Genomic DNA, 18,880 nt, shown 5'->3' with positions numbered 1-18,880 from the left:
GTTTTCTCCTGGTAAATGGGGAAAATTAAACTACAGTCTGGATGAAGCTGTTACCACATTTACGAACAAATACTAAGTGCTCCGCAAATGTTGGATGACATTAAAACATCCACACAGGGGCCAGCAAGACGGCTCAGTGGGTAAAGCACCCGCTGTAGTCGTTTGAACACCTCAGTTCAGTCCCCAGAACCCATGTAAAGGTAGAAAGAACACTAACTCCGCTAAGCTCTCCTTGAGCCTCCACACATGCCATGGCACATGTGTGCCCGCTCTCCCACATGCTAATGCACATGCACAGTTACATACACTCACCAGATAATAATAATAGAGTTTAAAGCTATAGAAATATTTTAAATATAAAGGTACATAGAGACACACGAGGACACAAAAAGACATGTATGCAGTCATGAAGAAACATAGACACGCAAGGACACAGAAGGAAATGACAACATGCTCACGCACAGAGACACACAAACACTCAGACACTCCGATGCACACAGGCACCCGTGCTCATTGCAGAAGCTGCTGAGGACAGAAGAGCCGGCGTATGCTCCCTGGGCAAGGACTTTACACGTCACACACGTGGCTCCTGTTCCCTGTGGCTAAGATCCTTAGATCAAACGCTAAATGCCTTCTCCACACCACGTCCTCCCACCCTCAGTGCTGACACCGGCTTCTCCATCACCATGGAAACAGTGCAGTCCCAGCACTTGCTGTTCAAGAATGCCAGGATGGCATGGATACTTTCTACATGGGTGACTCTACTTCTGCTAGGTTTGGAAGGACTCCTGAGGTACAGAATTTGGGGTGACCCTGTGCCTCTAGATTCCAGGCTTCTAACACCTCCAGTCCTGCCCAGGGGGAGGGAAGCACTGTCCAAGGGAGTCTGTAAGTGATGTTTCGTCTTGTTCCCTGTACACACAAAGCTTCCCTTCCCTTCCTGCCCTGAGCCGATACAGCAGTTTGCACAGTGTAACAGGACTCACAAATGAAGCCCTCATCAATAGTGTGGTGTCTGTGGATGAGCTTTGAGGCCCAGAGAAGTTACGTGTCCAGACAAAGTTCACACAGTAGAGCCAATGTGTGTCTGTCTGTCTGTCTATCTGTCTCTGTCTGTGTATGTATATGTCCGTGTGCATGTGCATGTGCTCCTGTGTATGTGTATGCATGTGTGTGCAATGTGTGCATATGTCCACAGAGGTCAAAGGATGGCACCAGACCTGCCCTAGTCCTTCCCCACTTGTTTGCTGGAACAGACTCTCACACTGAACCTGGAGCTCACCTATCAGGCTGTAATGGTTGACCAGCAGGCCTCCCAGGATCCTCCTGCCTCTGTCTCCACGCCTGGCTTCTCCCATAGGTGCTGGTGATCCAAACTATCTCCTCATGCTGGCACAGCAAATGTTTTACGGCTTACTCCGTAGTTTGAATCATCAGAGATCTCAACCTTTAAATAGACTACTGGGGGATAGGGGATCGTACAAGCATCAAAGGCAGGGCCTGGTTGAAGGAAGTGGACCTCTGGACACAAGTTTCTGGTCCTTGTGGGCTCTCTCTTGCCATGGCGCTGTCCTAATGAAGGCTCTTCTCTGCTTTCTCCTGCCACACAGTGAGGCTTTCCCTCTCAGCCTCAGTCCGCCATGATGTGAGCTGCTCCAACCTCAGCTTACTATGCACTATATAAACAGCTTTCCTCTGACACATGCTAACGTTACCATGATGCTTTGCCTAAGTGCACGAAACCAACTGACCGTGGGCTGAACCTTCACAGACCATAAACCGAAGTGACTCATTCTTCCCTTATTTCTTAAGTACTTTTGTCCTGAGGCGTCAGGGGGACACCTAAGCTGCACGGAAGTGGAGTCGGAGCCTAAGGTGTCATATGACTCTACAAGTCCCAAGGCTCTTGACAACTGTCAAAGGCTTTCTTGTGATTAGAGTTCCAGGAGTACTCTCTTGGGGACACCTTCTGGGAAAAGGCCCAATTGTTCCTGACTTCAGAAAGAATGCCCTAAGAGCCTTCAAACCAAGGACTCAGCTGTCGAAGAGCAACAGTTTTTGACCTATGGCTCACAAGCCTTTTGGGGGGCAAATGACCCTTTCCCAGGGGTCACTTAAAAGCATCAGAAAACACAGATATTTTGTTGTGGTAAATACTATTTTGGGGTTTTTTTTTAACTCCACTTAGTCCATATAGTTCCCCCATAAAAGATACAACTTTTCTATTTGTAATAAGCTTCAAAGCACTAGAGCTGTGCAGATGTCAAGCCTCTGCTGTTTGGTCTGCTTCCCTGTCAATAACCCTGAGGCACCGCTTGCCATGGTCCACGTGGGCCGCTTCTACTCCAGGAAGCAGGTCCTCCCTCGTGGCCCTGCGCTCATGACCCACCCACCCCAGGACGTCTACTTCCTCTCCTCTCCCGCTCCTCACGGTCCCTGCCCGAGAACCCAAGTCTGGACCCTTCACCCTGTCCCTTTCTTCTATCCAGCTCAGGCTGTGGGCATCATTATTAACCAACCAGGTTTACGCAACAAAAGCTGGTATTCGTGAGGATCCGCTTGTCTGGAGCAACAGATATTGGAGTACAGAATTTAACATTTTGTAGTGCACACCTGTAATCCCAGGACTTGGGAGGCAGAGGCAGGTGGATTTCTGAGTTTGAGGCCAGCCTGGTCTACAGAGTGAGTTCCAGGACAGCCAGGGCTACACAGAGAAACCCTGTCTCAAAAAACCAAAGAAGAAGAAGAAGAAGAAGAAGAAGAAGAAGAAGAAGAAGAAGAAGAAGAAGAAGAAGAAGAAGAAGAAGAAGAAGAAGAAGAAGAAGAAGAAGAAGAAGAAGAAGAAGAAGAATTTAGCATTTGAATACAAGCAGCACCAGACCAACCCCCTACAATGTTTTTACATTACAGATGCATAACAGTGGGCAAATTTTATATAATATAGAAATAATCTTATGGTTGGGGGTCACCATAACAGGAGGAACTGTGTTAAAGGTCTGCAGCATTAGGAAGGTTGAGAACCACTGCTCTAGATGCTGGTTGACAGATCTGGGATGTGACCTCATGAAAGAGGGAGGAGATTCCTCCCCTCCCCTCCCCTCTCTCCCACCTTCCTTTCCCCTCTCCTTCTCTGCCCTTGCTCCTCCTCCATCACTCCCCTCTCTCCTCTCCTCTCCCCTTCCCCCTTCCCTCTCTGGCTCCATGTCTTTCCCTACCCATGTTCCGACAGCAGTCTTCTGGCAAGGTGTAGTGTATTGCAAGCAATTGTGAGGTGTATCAAGTAATCTGTTGCTAATAATAAAGTGTTGAACGCTACAAATACATGTACGAGTAGGCTCAAGGTTATTCCCATAAATATTGCCTTCACTCCCTGAATTCTGATGAGGGAAAGGAAATGAGGGAAGGCCCAGCAACCACTGAGAGGAGAGGCATCCAGACCAGCCTGGCAGGCAGCTAAGCTGCCCTTCTCTGTAGGCCACGCTCCGCAAGGTACGTGAAGGGGTGTGTCCTTCCTTCTCTTTGGGCACCAGACACAGGGGCATCCATCCTCGCCTGAGGAAAGGAAGAACTTCAGTGGCCAAGAAAGACTATGGGGAGCAGAAATGCACATGAGGCGGCCCCACTGTTCACCACCCAGGTGGCGGCTCATCTGAGTTTGCGTCTCATCAAGACATCGTAGGTGGGGAGACAAGGCCTCCCAAAAGTCACTGAAAGCAATGTCATCTGTATGGTGTGGATGCTGTGACTTTCCTGACCTCAGTTCTAATATGCTCTCCTCATCCACCGGTGGAGTGAACAGGGCTCCTATACAGCTATGATGCCCAAATTAGAAATCCCACCTCCTCTCCCCCTGTGTGTATTGATTGTAGAAGCTTTATGTGCCTTGCTTCCTCATGTGCAAAATGGAGATGGCACTTAATAACCCTGCCCCACCAGAATTTCATACAGTTAAATGGTGGCACACGTCTGTAATCCTAACACTTGACACAGAGGTAGAAGGATTGCCGTGAGTTCAAGACCAACCTGCTCTACATAGTGAGTTCCAAGCAAACCAAGACTGCGTAGCAAGACCCTGCCAAACAAAAACAAAAACACACAAAAAAAAAAAAAAAAAAAAAAAACCCAGAGCACACAAAGCAATCAGGAGCACAGTGTCAAAATAAAGTGATGATTTGCAGGACAGCCAGTCTTGTCAATATTACCTCCTCCACTATTGTCACCACCACTACCGCCACAGCCACCGCCATCATCATCATCATCATCATCATCACTATCAACATCTTCCATCATCCTTACATCTTAACTATCATCATCTTTATCATGACTATTTTGGCTACACTGACAGAGCCTCCTTTATTCTGATATATGATATATGTCAGTGTGCCAAGATATGGTATTTCTGTACATGACACTATTCTGCTATAGATAGAGATGTGGGACATTTTTCTCTCTGTTATTTATGTGGAGAAGGCAAGTGTCACTGTTAGTTACATTCACACCGAACAGGCACTTACCCTGTTATTTTGAAGCAGGAATGTCTGGATGTTATGTGTGTGGTGAGAAGATGTGTCTATTTACTCTTCACAGTCCCCACAGATCTGCCGTGTCTAGGTTGGTGGCAAATGCTTGGCGGGTGTTGCCGCCATATGCAGTAAGACAACCCCAGAAGAGACTGGGAAAGACTTCAGACATTACTAGAAGCCTCTCTGGTAAGCATTGGCCTGGAACTTGAGGGTCTCCCTCCATGCAAGATGTCCGATACCCCTTCAATCAGGAGAGTCGAACAATCAGAGCAAGTGATCATTCTACACGCCCAGGCAAGCATCACGCCAACGCCGTTTATTTACATGCTGTGAGCAGAAACATTTGGAAGATGGGGTCAAGTCAGGGATCTGGATTCGAGTCCTGACTCTCACTGACCAGTCCTGCAGCCCAAATGAGACACAGCAGGGCCTCTGAGCCTCCATTGGCTCCATTGTAAAGTGGGACTAACAACAGACCCAGCTTTAATGCTTGTGAGGATTAAAAGAAGCAGAAGACTAGAAAGTACTTAGAATCACAATCGGCCCACATAAGCACTCAATAAACCTTTGTGATTATTGTTATTACGCCTGCCACCACCTCTAATGTGTATTTAAGAATTTTTCAGATCTACACACTCTGAAAGAGTTTAAATGTATTTGTTGTAAAACTAAACCACTACCCTAATTGGAAAGCTGGCCTTGTGAGCCGTAAATAACTGGCAACTGTAAACATGAGGGTGTCGCCGATACCAAACAGAAACAGCACCTGTCCAGAGGGTGACGGTTGGACAGTGACTACTGGCCCTGCTGCTCCACACGGGAAGAAATGGCCTCAGAATCAGTAGGACATCTTGAAGCAAAGTTAGGTTACAAAAACCACAGGCCAGGTCCTAATGCTTCACCTCGAGCTTCAAGCTGTTAAGAAAGGACTGTTTGAAGACACTCACCTGGCCTTTCCCTGGTCAACATCTAAGGTGTCTGTCTCTACAGGTCAGGGCTGGAAACAGTTACCATCAGGGTTCCTGTTAAGGTTAGGCCTAAACTTAGGTTAGGGTTAGGATCAGGGTGGGGGTGAAAATCAGGATAAACAGTAAGATTTGGATTAGACTTAGGGTGAGGATGGAGGGTCAAGCAGGGCAAGAGTTTAGGCTGTGACTAAAGTTAGGGTCCAGGTAAGAACTGGGGTTAGAATCAGGGTTAGAATCAGGTCCGGTTAAGGGTAGCAGCAGGGTTCAAATCTGGGTGAGAGTGAGGGCTAGGAACTGTGTTAAGGACTGGGGCTAGAAGCAAGATTACATTTAAGGTTAAGATGAGGGCAAAGGTTAGGTTAAGGGTGAGGTGAGGATGAGGATGTGGGCTGGGTGAGAGCTAGGGTGAGGAGAATAGGGTTGTAAAAGTCCGGGTGAAGGCTTCCATCAGTGCGGTGGGTTAGACTCTGGCTAGCTCCTCCCACCACTTACTCTGAGCCTTAGAGCCTGTCACTCCGCCTCTCTGCCTCACTCAGCCTTCTTGTCAGTGACATAATGGTCACATCTCAGAGTTGCTAAGGGTATCAGATGGAGGAAGGTAAGAATAGCTTAGGACTTCAAAGCACGAGGAAAGGCTTCTGCACCAGCTTGTCCTTCTCCAAGACTAGGAAATATTTTGTGACAGCCTTTCTTTCCTCAAGAGGAAGCTGTCTGTCCCTCTGCACCCATGCAGAATTCAGAATCCTGAAGTCCTTACTCGTCTTCAGTGAGGAACACACTTCCTCCTTTGGGAAAATGTCCTCCCTACACACACAAGGCGCACCTCCTTGTACTGGCAAACCTGGGCTCCCACTTAGAAATATTTCAAGCTCTGAGCTTGAATCTCAGCATAAACTTCAAGTGGCAGGTGCATAATGCAATTAGAGTAGCTGCCTATTATCTTCCATTATTGAAGAATATGTTCATTAATAGCTCTTCTCTTCCTTCGCCGTAATAGTCCCCTGCTAAAAATAAACATAAACACCAAGGTACCTGAGAGCTGAACTTGACCACAGAAAAGCCAGTGACAATGTCAGCCTGCAGCCCCTAGGTTGCCACAGTTCCCGGACAGAATCTCTGACAAGGCATCTCCTTGATTCACTGATCCAGAATCCCTCACCCAGCATCCCACTCGGTAACAGCGGGAAGTTAAAAGCTCATGATTGGCCTAGCTTGTCCTCACCACAGCTCTACAAACCAGATAGTGCTAGCTCATCTCTCCTTTCACAGACAAAGAGACTGAAGGTGTATGGATTTCCTTGATTTGTCCTAAGTACACAGGAAGGAAATGTTAGACTCAAGATGTCAAGCCTGGGCTAGTGAGATGCTCACCTAGTAAGCATATCCCTACTTATAAGCATGAGGACCTGAAATCAATCCCTAAAATGCACATAAATATACCAAACCCAGTGGCACAGACTTGTAAAACCAACACCTGGGAGGCAGGAGGGGCCCTGCTGCCCCTTAGCCACTCAGTCCAGCCTTGTGGCGGTTTGAATACAAACGGTCCCATAGACTCTTGTGTTTGGATGCTTGGCCCACAGGGAGTAACACTATTAGGAGGCTTGTCCTTGTTGGAATGGGTGTGGCCTTGTGGGGGTGGGCTTTGAGGTCCTATGCTCAAGCTTTGCCCAGTGTGGAAAAGACCCTCCTCCTGGCTGCTTGCAGAAGAGAGACACCTCCTAGCTACCTTAGGATCAAGATGTAGATCTCTCAGCTCCTCCAGCACCACGCCTGCCTACATGATGCCATGCTCCCTGCTATGATGATAATGGACTGAACCTCTGAAACTGTAAGCCAACCCTAATTAAATGTCCTTTATAAAAGTCATAATGTCTCTTCTCAGCAATGGAAACCCTAAGACAAACCTAATTGTTAAGATCCAGCCCAATGAAAGACCCTTCTCAGAAAAGGTTTCTAAAACATGTTGTGCTCTGGCCTCTGCATTCACCCTCATGTATGTGCATCTGCACATATACATACAACTGCATATACGCATAGACAAGCACATGAGAAAAAGTAAAACACAAGTTCCCTTTGAGCGTCCAGCTTGACGCTGACACCACTACAAATCCAACACTTCCTGGGAGTTTCCTTCATCTCCCTGTGACATTTAGCTTGGTCACACATCTGCTTTGCAGATGTGTTTCTGAGTACATAGCCTTGTCTACAAATAATTCAGCGTGTTGTGCATTCCTCCTGCTTCTCCACTCCTTCCATCCTGTGTATCCAAGGCAAGAAAGTCAGCATCTCAAAAACTAGGCTGTAGCTCAGCAGGAGGTTGCTTCTTAGCATCCTTGAGGCTCTGGACTTGGTCTGTAGAATGAAGGGGGCATTTCTGTAGGTCCAGTGGTGGCCGGCTGCTCATGTGCTCAAGTGGCCCCTGGAACACTGAGCATCCCCCGACCCCTTGTGCTGAAACAGGCTTCTCTGAAAATCCGAAAGTCACATAAATAACTCTCTCTGGTATGTGCCAGGAGCCACCTTCAGCTCTGATGTCACATTCTCCTCCCTGAGATGACGCGGGCGTTTAGTATTTAACTTCCAACATCTTCTGTCCCATCCCAGGGAGAAGACCTTGATTGACTGGAAATTATCTTTTTTTCCTAATTTTTTATTTTACTAATTAGCACAGTGTGTGTGTGTGTGTGTGTGTGTGTGTGTGTGTGTGTGTGTGTGTATGTGTGTGAATGTGTGAGTGTGTGTAAGTATGTGAGTGTATGTGTGTGTGAGTGTGTGTATGTGAATGTGTGTGTGAGTATGTGTGTGTGAGTGTGAGTGTATGTGAGTGTGTGTGTGAGTATATGTGTGAGTGTGAGTGTATGTGAGTGGGTGTGTGAGTGGGTGTATATGTATGTGTGTGTATGTGTGTATGTGTGTGAGTGTGTGAGTGTGTGTTTGTGAGTGGGTGTGTATGTATGTATATGCATGTGTGTGTATGTGTGAGTGTGTGTGTGAGTGTGTGTGTGTGAGTGTGTGTGTGTATGTGAGTGGGTGTGTGAGTGGGTGTGTATGTATGTGTGTGTATGTATGTATGTGTGTGTGTGAGTGTGTATATGTGAGTGGGTGTGTATGTATGTGTGTGTATGTGTGTGTGAGTATATGTGTGTGAGTGTGTGAGTATGTGTGTATGTGAGTGGGTGTGTATGTATACGTGTGTATGTGTGTGAGTGTGTGTGTATATGTGAGTGGGTGTATGTGTATGTATGTGTGTGTGTGAGTGTGTGTGTGTATGTGTGTATGTGTGTGAGTGTGTGAGTGTGTATATGTGAGTGGGTGTGTATGTATGTGTGTGTATGTGTGTGTGTGTGAGTGAGTGTGTGTGTGAGTGTGTGTGTGTGTGTGTGGTATGAGTGTGTGTGTGAGATGTGTGGGGATGGGGAGTGCATACGTATTAAAGCATATGTGAGATCAACCTGGAGAAATTTGGCCCGCTCTTTCCCCCACTGTTCCAGGGTGGCACCCACGTTGTCTGTCCTGTACAGCCGGAACCTTGACACCGAGCCTTCTCACGAGCCCTGTGACTTGCCTCCATACATCCCTGGGCCTTTTACACTGGCCTCTCAGTGCATACCTCACCTACCATTCCCACTGAAAGAAGAGGGGCTCAAAGACAACCCTGCCCAGTGTAGCAGATGTGGAAACAGGTCTATGCGGACAGCACAGCGAGCAGCCTGCTCTATTGCACGCTGGCACTGTCATCCTTCCAGGCACAGTCAGATGCCTGGTTCAGTGTTGCCAGAAGGCATTTGTGGGCGGGATTCACATCTATAATTGGTTGGCTTTTGGCCAAGGAAATCACCCTCCATCCACAGAGCAGTCTTGACTGATCATTGAGAGGTCTTAGGAAAAAAAACCAACTTCAGGCCTGAGCCACAGAGGGACCCGGGGGTGTGGGTGACTGGTGCAGCCCCCACCTAACAATACATCTACGACTCCATATTCCATCCCTAACGTGGAGATAATGGCCGGCCTCCCCTCAATGGATGAGGGGCAGATAGGTAGAGGTATATTTATCAAATGTTCCTCTTGGCGACTTCCACAGCGCAGTGAGTAGGAAGGAGACACTCAGTTGGATGCCCAGATCTGGGGGTGGACAGACCTTACACCCTCCCCCGAAACCTGGATCTGTCTGTCTGAGTCAGAAAGATGGAGGAGCCAGGGGGTGAATCTCTGAAAGGAAGGGAATGTTCTACTGACTCGAGTGTGGAGAACAGAAAGCAAAAAGCCCACACAACCGCTGTCTAACGCCGGTGACACACCACAGTACCCAATTAGTCTTATCCCCATTAGCTGCAAACCTAAGGTAGAAGCAGCCTTAAACTGGAGAATTTTTTAAGTCCTAATTACATGCAAAATCACAATAGGGCAGATCATCTTGTCTTACCCGTGTCGCTCACCTCGTGCTCCTGAGCCACCAAAAATAAAACAAGCGAAGTCAGACATTTAAAACCCACCTTTGACTCACGTACTCACTCGACAGGCCTACAACGAACCTGAAGGTGGCTTTTTCCTGAAGCAAATGAAGCTTGAGCTTCCGAGACCCACACTTCCAAAGTCTGCTGCTTAACTGGATCTTTATAATCTGCATGGTTTTAACTTAAAGGATCTCCAAACTGCACAGGTCTCAGGCTTCACAAAACCTATGTTCTCTCTCAGGATCTCCTGCAGTGCAGGGAGAAGATGCAAAGAAACAAAAGGTACCCCTGGGGGCTGGTGAGATAGCTCAGTGGTTAAGAGCACCGACTGCTCTTATGAAGGTCCTGAGTTCAATTCCCAGCAGTCACATGGTGGCTCACAACCATCTATAATGAGATCTGACACCCTCTTCTGGAGTGTTTGAAGACACTCCAGAAGTGTCTTCAGTGTACTTACATATAATAAATAAATAAATCTTTAAAACAAACAAAAAAAAAAGGTGGCCCTGCTGGAACCAGGTTTCAGTTACACCAAGGAGTAACTACCACTCTTGATCTCACAGTGAGTGCGTTAAAACGTATCAAGAGGTTAAGTGTTCTTACCGTGAAATAATAATCATTATGATGATAATTATAATGATAAATAAGCAAATGAGGCAGGAAGACATCTTTACAGGTAACTGATGTGTTGGTGGTATTGCCAATGATAGATGATTTTATGGATGTATGTTCTTCAAGTTATGTTCGGTATAGTGTCTGCTGCACATCCATCTAGTGGAGTTTTATGCGTGTGGTGTGAGCATTTATGTGTGTAGTGTATGAGTGTATGTATTGCACTGTGTTCATCTGGAGCCCGTGGAATCCAGAAAAAGATGTGGGATCAGCTAGAACTGAAGTTGAGGATGGTTGTAGTCCACTCTGCAGAAGCTGGGAACCAAACCCAAGTCCCCTGCAAAGGCAGCAAGCACTCTTAACCACCGAAGCCATCTCTCCAGCCCCAACTGCAGGCAGGGGGTGTTGCTTGGTTGGTCTGACTTCAGGGTTTTTTTGAGATGAGGTCTCATGTAGCCCAGATTGGCCTCAAACTCACTGTGTAGATCAGTATGACCTTGAACTTCTGATCCTCCTGCCTTTATCTCCCAAGAGCTGGCATTACAGACATGCAGCAAACCTATATGCATGGTTAATATGGGGGGGGGTGATTTTAAAAAATGCTGACTTCAAGAAACTATCTTCAGGAGCAGAAAAGATCAATCAGTTTCAGCTCCCAAAATTACACAGGAACCCATACCTGTACATCTTTGTGTAAAACTCTGAGGGCCCCAGCCCCCACCCAGTGGGCTTTGATTAGTAAATAAAGTTGCCAGGGGCTAACGGCTAGGCAGGGAGACAGAGGCGGGACTTTAGGGTTCGTTCGCAGGCAAGGAAGGCAATGAGGAAGAAGGGGAATCTGTCATTGCTGGGAGAGAAGAGGTGCAGGCCTGAGAAGTGCAGGACAGAGAGACAGAGAGACAGAGAGACAGAGAGACAGCCATCATGTAAGAGCCGGGGATCGGGGCCCAGGAGGGCTGCAGGCCTGGGTCCAGGGTAGCAAGGACAGAATATAGATTTTAGTAATAATTCAGGAGTGTCAGACGTACTAGCAACGTGAAAGTTTGGAAGTGGTGCAGCCATTGAGCTGTCTAAGGCGTAGTAAAATAGAAAGCTTGTGTGTGTGTGTGTGTGTGTGTGTGTGTGTGTGTGTGTGTGTGTGTGTGTATTTTATTCGAGAATCCAGAGCACCGGGGCAGGTAGCAAGAAGCGCACATGCCGCTGCCGCCAGAGAGTGGCGCAACTACTGCTGCAGATCAGTTGCCACAGTGCCTACGACTATGGCAAAGCTCCCAAGTTCAGCTTCCAGAACCTACGTCAGGTGGCTCACAGCTACAGGTACCTCTAGCACTAGGGAATCCGATCCTTCTTCTGGCTTCCATGGACACCCGCACACATGTGGCATAGATACACACATACAGATATAAAAATAAAATTGTAATGCAAGAAGGAAGGAAGGAAGGAAGGAAGGAAGGAAGGAAGGAAGGAAGGAAGGAAGGAAGGAAGGAAGGAAAGAAGGAAAGAAGGAAGGAAAGAAGGAAAGAAGGAAAGAAGGAAAGAAGGAAAGAAGGAAAGAAGGAAAGAAGGAAAGAAGGAAAGAAGGAAAGAAGGAAAGAAGGAAAGAGAGAGACAGAGAGACAGACAGAGAGAGAGAGAGAGAGAGAGAGAGAGAGAGAGAGGAACTGTCCTACTATAGTTTGAACCTGAACTGTTCCTCAGGTCACAATGGTGAAGGCTTAGTCTCCTCCAGCCTTTGCTGCTGTTAGTCCTTGAGGGATCTTTAAGGGGTGAGGCATCATAAGAATAAATTAACACACGGGGCGAGTTCCCTCAAAGACCCACAACCTTCCCAGGTCCCTTTTACTTCCACACAACTGCATGAAGTGAGCAGGCCTTCTTCATATATTCCTACTAGGACACTTTCCCACTCATACCCAAAGCAAGAGGGCCAACCAATCATGGATTCTGATTGGAATGTAAGGTAAAATAAATCTCTTCTCTGAAGGGGAAACGTATGGTTTCTTAGGAAAGTCAATTGTGTCAGATGGTGTTTTGCTGGGGCAGACAGGTGAAGGAATGTTTCCCTGAAGCAGACACAGGTGAGAGGATGTTTCAATAAGGCAGACATGTGAAGGACACGTGATGAAGGATTCTTCACTAACAACCAGCATGTATTAGTCCGCCTTATATTGCATAACTGAGCTCTGTTTGTCGTAACTACGTAGAGAGAATTGCATCCAAAAAAAAAAAAAAAAAACCCTTATGATGTGCTGGTGGCTTCCTGCCATTTCTGCAGACTCAGGTTGATTGGCAGAGCAGTGACAGCTGAGACAGACTCACATGGAGTTTTGCTAAGACAAACTCATGTGCTAAGGCAATACCCATGGGAGGGCACATGATGTTTGAAGGAAGTATAAATAGGACTTAACAAACAGTGATGGGTTGGGGAGGGCACTTGCATAGCTAGCTCTGCAGCACTTCTTGTCTCACATCTTCATTGATCTTCATTTTGTTATGAGAGGCACAGCCGAGAACTTCTCCTGGCATCCCTGCTGGTCCTGGTCGCTCCTGCTGACTCATCCCAATTCGACTGAGGCCTGGCTGTCTCTGCTAGGTCGTGCCACCGCTGCTGACTCATGTTTGGTACCCCGACACTACAGAGCCGGACTGCTGGTGTAGCCATGAAGTGTTTGTGAGTGGATGGAGCTGCCGCTGCTAATTTCTGTGAACTGAACTGCTGATTCCCTGACAATGCAGATGAGATTCGTTCCAAAGAACAATTTCTAAGCAGGTCCACTTCCCTGGTATCCTAATAACCTTTCTTTTCCACTGCCTCTGGTGGGTGGTGGGCTAGAAGGGAGGTTAGAGCACTTAAGAACGCATATTAATAATAGGATTTGAAAATATATAAACTTGCAGTTCTCCCTGTACGCTATTTGTCTCATGCATTTTTTCCCCACAGCTACAGAAAGTTGATTGGGTGACTGAGTATAGTCACAGAAATCACTTAATCAATAGTTTGTTAGGAAGTGGTAGCTACTGTGGAAGGCGGAGCCTAGTTGGAGGAAGTTGTGTCTCTGAAGGGTCTCTCTCTTCCTGTCTGTGCTTCCTGGTCACCACATGGAAGCTATTCTGTTCTGTTCCTTCCTTCCTTCTTTCTTCCTGCCTTCGTGGAGCGAAAACTTCTGAAACCGTGAACAGATGTGTCCTTCCGTAAGCTACTCTTCTGTGCTCCTTTGACACACTGACATGGACACCTTGCACTACGTAGTCACTCACTGAGCCAATGTGTGTTGAGGAGCTACTACATTCTGTATTGAAGAGGCAGTGAGAACTCTGTCCTCACAGATCTTACTTGCAATCAAAAATTACAAACAGTTGACTAAAAAAAACTAGGTGGGTCTGCACCTTCAATCCCAGCACTCAAGAGGCAAAGACGGGTAGATCTCTGAGTTTAAGACCAACCTGGCCAACAAAGAGAGTACCAGGATGGCTAGGGCTACACAGAGAAACCCTGTCTTGTAAAGAAAAAGAACAAACAAACAAAAAGTTGGCTGAAAAGATGACTGCGCTGGTAAAGGCAAAGACTGCCACCAAGCCTTACGATCTGAGTCGAATCCCCAGGATCACATGTTAGAGGAGAGAACAACTTTTATGAGTTGTCTTCTGACCTCCACTTGTGCCTGATATGTGCATGTACACCCAAGCACACACAATAAATCAATTAATTTAAAATTTAAAGATACAAAATGTTTAGTGCAAAAAAAAAATAAAAATAAGCTTGAGTTGATGAAGAAAATCTGAGAGATACATTGTCTGGTTGGTAAGAAAGCTGTTTTGAAGCCGGGCGGTGGTGGCGCACACCGTAATCCCAGCACTTGGGAGGCAGAGGTAGGCGGATTTCTGAGTTCGAGGCCAGCCTGGTCTACATAGTGAGTTCCAGGACAACCAGGGCTATACAGAGAAACCCTGTCTAGAAAAAAACAAATCCAAAAAACAAGAAAACAAAAACCAAGAAAATCCTTTTAAGGACAGAATCTGACACATACATATGGAAGAGACGTTGCTGCACAAAAAAATAAAATAAAATAAAAAATAAATAAATAAAAAATAAATGGGGAGAACGATCCCACAAAGGCAACAGTGGACACCAAACCCCAGGGAGTGACTTAGAGGTGAAAGGGACACATAGAAGCCCTGTGAATTAATTACTGCTCTCTTCTGTGGCTGTGGTAGTTAGAACGGGTGTGGTTCCCATAGACTCCCGTTTGAATGCTTGGCCTCAGGGAGTGACTCTATTTGGAGTCGTGGCCTTGTTTGAGTAGGAGTGGCCTTATTGGAGGAAGTGTGTCATTGAGGGAGCATCCTTTGAAATCTCCTACTGCTCAAGCCATGCCCAGTGTGGTACACAGTCTCTCTCTGCTGCCTGTAGATCAAGATGTAGAATTTTCAACTCCTTCTCCAGCACCATGTCTGCCTGAACACCACTTTGTTTCCCACCATGATGATAAGGGACTAAACCTCTGAAACAGTAAGCCAGCCCCAATTGAATTTTTTCCTTTATAAGAGTTGCTGTAGTCATGCTGTCTCTTCAGAACAATAAAATCCTAACTAACACAGTGACCAAACTCCTGACATGCAGCAACTTAAGAGGGTGGTCTAAACGAGAAAGGAGTTTGAACACTTCGTCTCAGTTGGCAGCCCTGCTGGAAAGGTTGCGGAACCAGCAGGACATGCAGCCTTGCTGGAGGAAGTAGGTCACTGGTGCACTGATCCAGGCATTGAGAGTGTGTAGCTGTGCTCCACTTCTGTGTCTCGCTCTCTGGTCTCTGTGTACAGAGGAAGCGTGATCTTCCTGCTGCCCATTTCCATGCCTTCCCTGACAATATGGACTCTCCCTCAGGAAGTGGAAGCCAAAACAGACTCTTTCTTTCATAGAAACTCTTTATTTTGGTCACAGTATTTTACCACATCAACTAAAAAGTAACTGAAGTTGGTGAGAGAAAGTGGTACTGTTGCAGTAAAGAACCCGACTGTGTTGGGTTTGGAGGAATATTGAAGATATTGGAACTTTGAGCTACAAAGTGGTTAAATGCTGTAAGCAGAGCAGAACAGGTTGTTCTATTAGAAAACCAGGAGACAGTAGTGTGAGAGCAATTGGGGGGATGGAGGTCCAGCTCAGCAGGGTTCTGTGGGGCAGGGGGACAAAGACTCAGTTAGCAACTGGGCTAGGAACCACGCATAATATTTTGGCCCCGCATCTGACTTTATTCTGCCCACACCCTGAGATCTTGCCTGAAGCTAAATTAAAAGGCAATAAGCTAGCATCTTAGGTAGAGGGAACTTCAAGACAGCATAACATTGAGTCTGTGGAGACTCATTACTCTTACTCATGTTTACAATGAAAAAGAGCAATGAGCAGGCCAGAAGGAAATAAAACCTGTACAGTTTGGAGAATAAAAGAGTACCAGGAAGCTAATGCCCAGCAGAGGTGTGTTCTAAATAAAAGGCTCTAACTGTGAAGATGGACTCATACCACAAAGCAAAACAAAAACAGAAACTTCCTGCTCTGCATAGGAAAGATGCCCTCAGGGCAAGATCCCACCCAGGTAGGCCATCTTGTGAAAGAGCCTAGAGGGCTTTCTGCTCCTAGAAAGTAAGCAATATCTGCTGCTAATGTGGTGTGAGGAGGTGAGGGTCCATCTTAAGCCAGTAGCTGAACTCAGCAATGCTATCCACATAGTACTGGCCTTACAGGTATGAAAGATACAGATTGAAGGAGTTGTGGGTTCTCCTGTCATCTCAGAAGGCTGCTGAGGCCACACCGTTGGTAATAGGGCTGAAATCCCTGCAAATAGGTTGTGAGAGGACACTGCATGAAGCTGTATAAATATGAAGCATGGGTTGTCATGGAGACCCAGAGCTGTTGGAGATGCCAGAGTCATGAGACATCTGTCAAGAGCAGCTACACACATGGAGAGGAACAAGTCCAAGAAAGAAATGTATGTTGCAGGTGGAAAAACCAGAGGAGTAGAGTCATGCAAACCGTTTGAAATGGAACCACCCACTACACCAGACACAGAACTATGGGATTTGGAATTTACTCTCCTGGATCTTGATCTTACTGTGGTCCAATCTTTCTTCACTAGGCCCACATCCCTCCTTTCAGAAAGTAAGTAATGTATATTATGTAAGGATGTATATTGGAAGTAGGTAATTTGGCTGTTGTTGTTGTTGTTGTTGTTGTTGTTGTTGTTGTTGCTTAAATAAGGAGTCACAGTTAAATTGCCTTGAGTCTCAGAAGAGGCTTTGGACTTTTGAACACTGTTGAGATGGTTAAAGACTATGGGACTGTTGAAGTTGAACTCAATGCATTTTGTGCCGTCAAATGGCTTCTATGAGAGCCAAGGAACTGAACGTGACAGTTTGAATGAGAAATGTGCCCCATAGGCTCATGAGTTTGAACAGTTGGTCTCAGTTGATGACATTGTTTGGGGGGAGGTTGTGGAAAGTTTAGGCTTTACAGCCTTTCTGGAGGAAGTATGTCACTGAGGAGTGAACTTTGGGGGTTTATAGCTTTGCCATATGTGGTGGCTATTCTCCAGAGTCAACTTGACTATATCTGGATCGAACTACAGTTCAGAATTAGAGAGCACACCTGATCCGGATCTTGAGGCAGGGATGCAAGATACCTTGGAACAGGATCTTGAGGCTGGAAGACATAGGATTTTGACGAGGATCTTGATGTGTGATGACACACACATTTGATTCAGATTGACAAATGCCTTTAATCCAGATTTTGAGGCATAGTGGCCATGCTTATAACCATCTAAAATGAGAAGGAATTAAAGAAAAGCGTAGGTCCAGACCTGGTGGTACATACTTTTAATCTGAGCATTCAAGAGACAGAGGTATGCAGATCTCTGAGTTCAAGGTCAGCCTGGTCTACAAAGCAAATTTCATCCGAGCTTAGGCAGTGAAGGAAACCATTGAAAACATAAAGCTAGTGAAGGTGGAATTGAATAATGGGGCCATGTTCCAGCCCCAGCAAGCAACTTCGGACATGTGGTTCTAGCTTTAGAGTCGAGGATGGAGTTTCCCTCTGTGACTAAGGAAAATCAATGAGGCCAGGAATGTGTCATGGTGTCCTGAATGGAGGCCTAGAAAAGGCATTGTGTAAAGATGTGAAGTTGAAGTCTGGATTGTCTTAGAGATCCCTGGAGGTTAGAGATGCCAGAGCCCTGGGATATCTGCTGAAGAAAGCTGCTAACAGGAGGGTGGAAACAGCCCAGGAGAGAGAAGTGTGCTGTAGTCCACAAAGCTGAAAGAGCTGGAGAGCTGAGGAGATGCAGAGTTTGGAGACGGTCCTGCTGGTTTTCAGTCTTGCTTTGGTCCAGTATTTCCTCACTGTGCTCCCTTCCTTATGGTTTGGAATAGTAATGCATATATCCTGTGTTGTATATATCGATATGTTGGAAGTACGTGATCTGCTTTGTAATTTTGATTTTATGGGGGATTATAGTTAAGAGATTGCATAAATCTTAGACAATACTTTGGACTTTTAAACATTGTTGAGACTGTGATAGAATGTGGGGACTTTTGAAGTTAAACTAAAAGCATCTTGCATTATGTTATGCTACAAGCCTATGGGAGCCAGGGAGAGGAACACGGTGATTTGAATAACTTTGGCCTCCACAGGTTCATGTGTTTGAACACTTGGCCCATAGGGAGTGGCACTGTTAGAAGGTATGGCCTTGTTGGAGTACAAATGGCGTTGTTAGAGGAAGTGCATCACTGTGTGGGTGGGCTTCAAGGTCTCCTTTTCTCAAGCTCTGCCCAGTGTGGAATTCTAGTCTCCTCCTTGCTTCCTGCAGATCAAGATGTATAACTCTTGGCTCCTCCAGCACCATGTCTGCCTGTACACTGCCATGCTCCTGCCATGATGGTAATGGACTGAACCTCTGGAACTGTAAGCCAGCCTCAATTAAATGTTGCCTTTGTAAGAGTTGCCTTGGTCATGGTATCTCTTCACAGCAATAAAACCCTAATTAAGATACCTTATTTCCTGTTCTCTCTCTCTCTCTCTCTCTCTCTCTCTCTCTCTCTCTCTCTCCTCCCTCTCACACAGTCCTGTGTGGTTGAAATGTGATCTCCCAGCTTACTGCTCCTGCTGCTATGCCCACCTTCAAGGCCATTAATGGACTCTATCCCCAATACAGAAAAGAAGGGAATCCTTCAGTTTATAGTTAAAGGAATAAAGTCTGCCACGGCAGGGAAGATAATGGTGGCAGAGTCTTGGGGCAGCTGGTCACATAACATCCACAGTCAGACAGCAGAGAGT

Source organism: Apodemus sylvaticus, chromosome 10, assembly GCF_947179515.1.
Source record: "Apodemus sylvaticus chromosome 10, mApoSyl1.1, whole genome shotgun sequence".
Taxonomy (NCBI): Eukaryota; Metazoa; Chordata; class Mammalia; order Rodentia; family Muridae; genus Apodemus; species Apodemus sylvaticus.
This window is presented reverse-complemented; position numbering follows the sequence as displayed.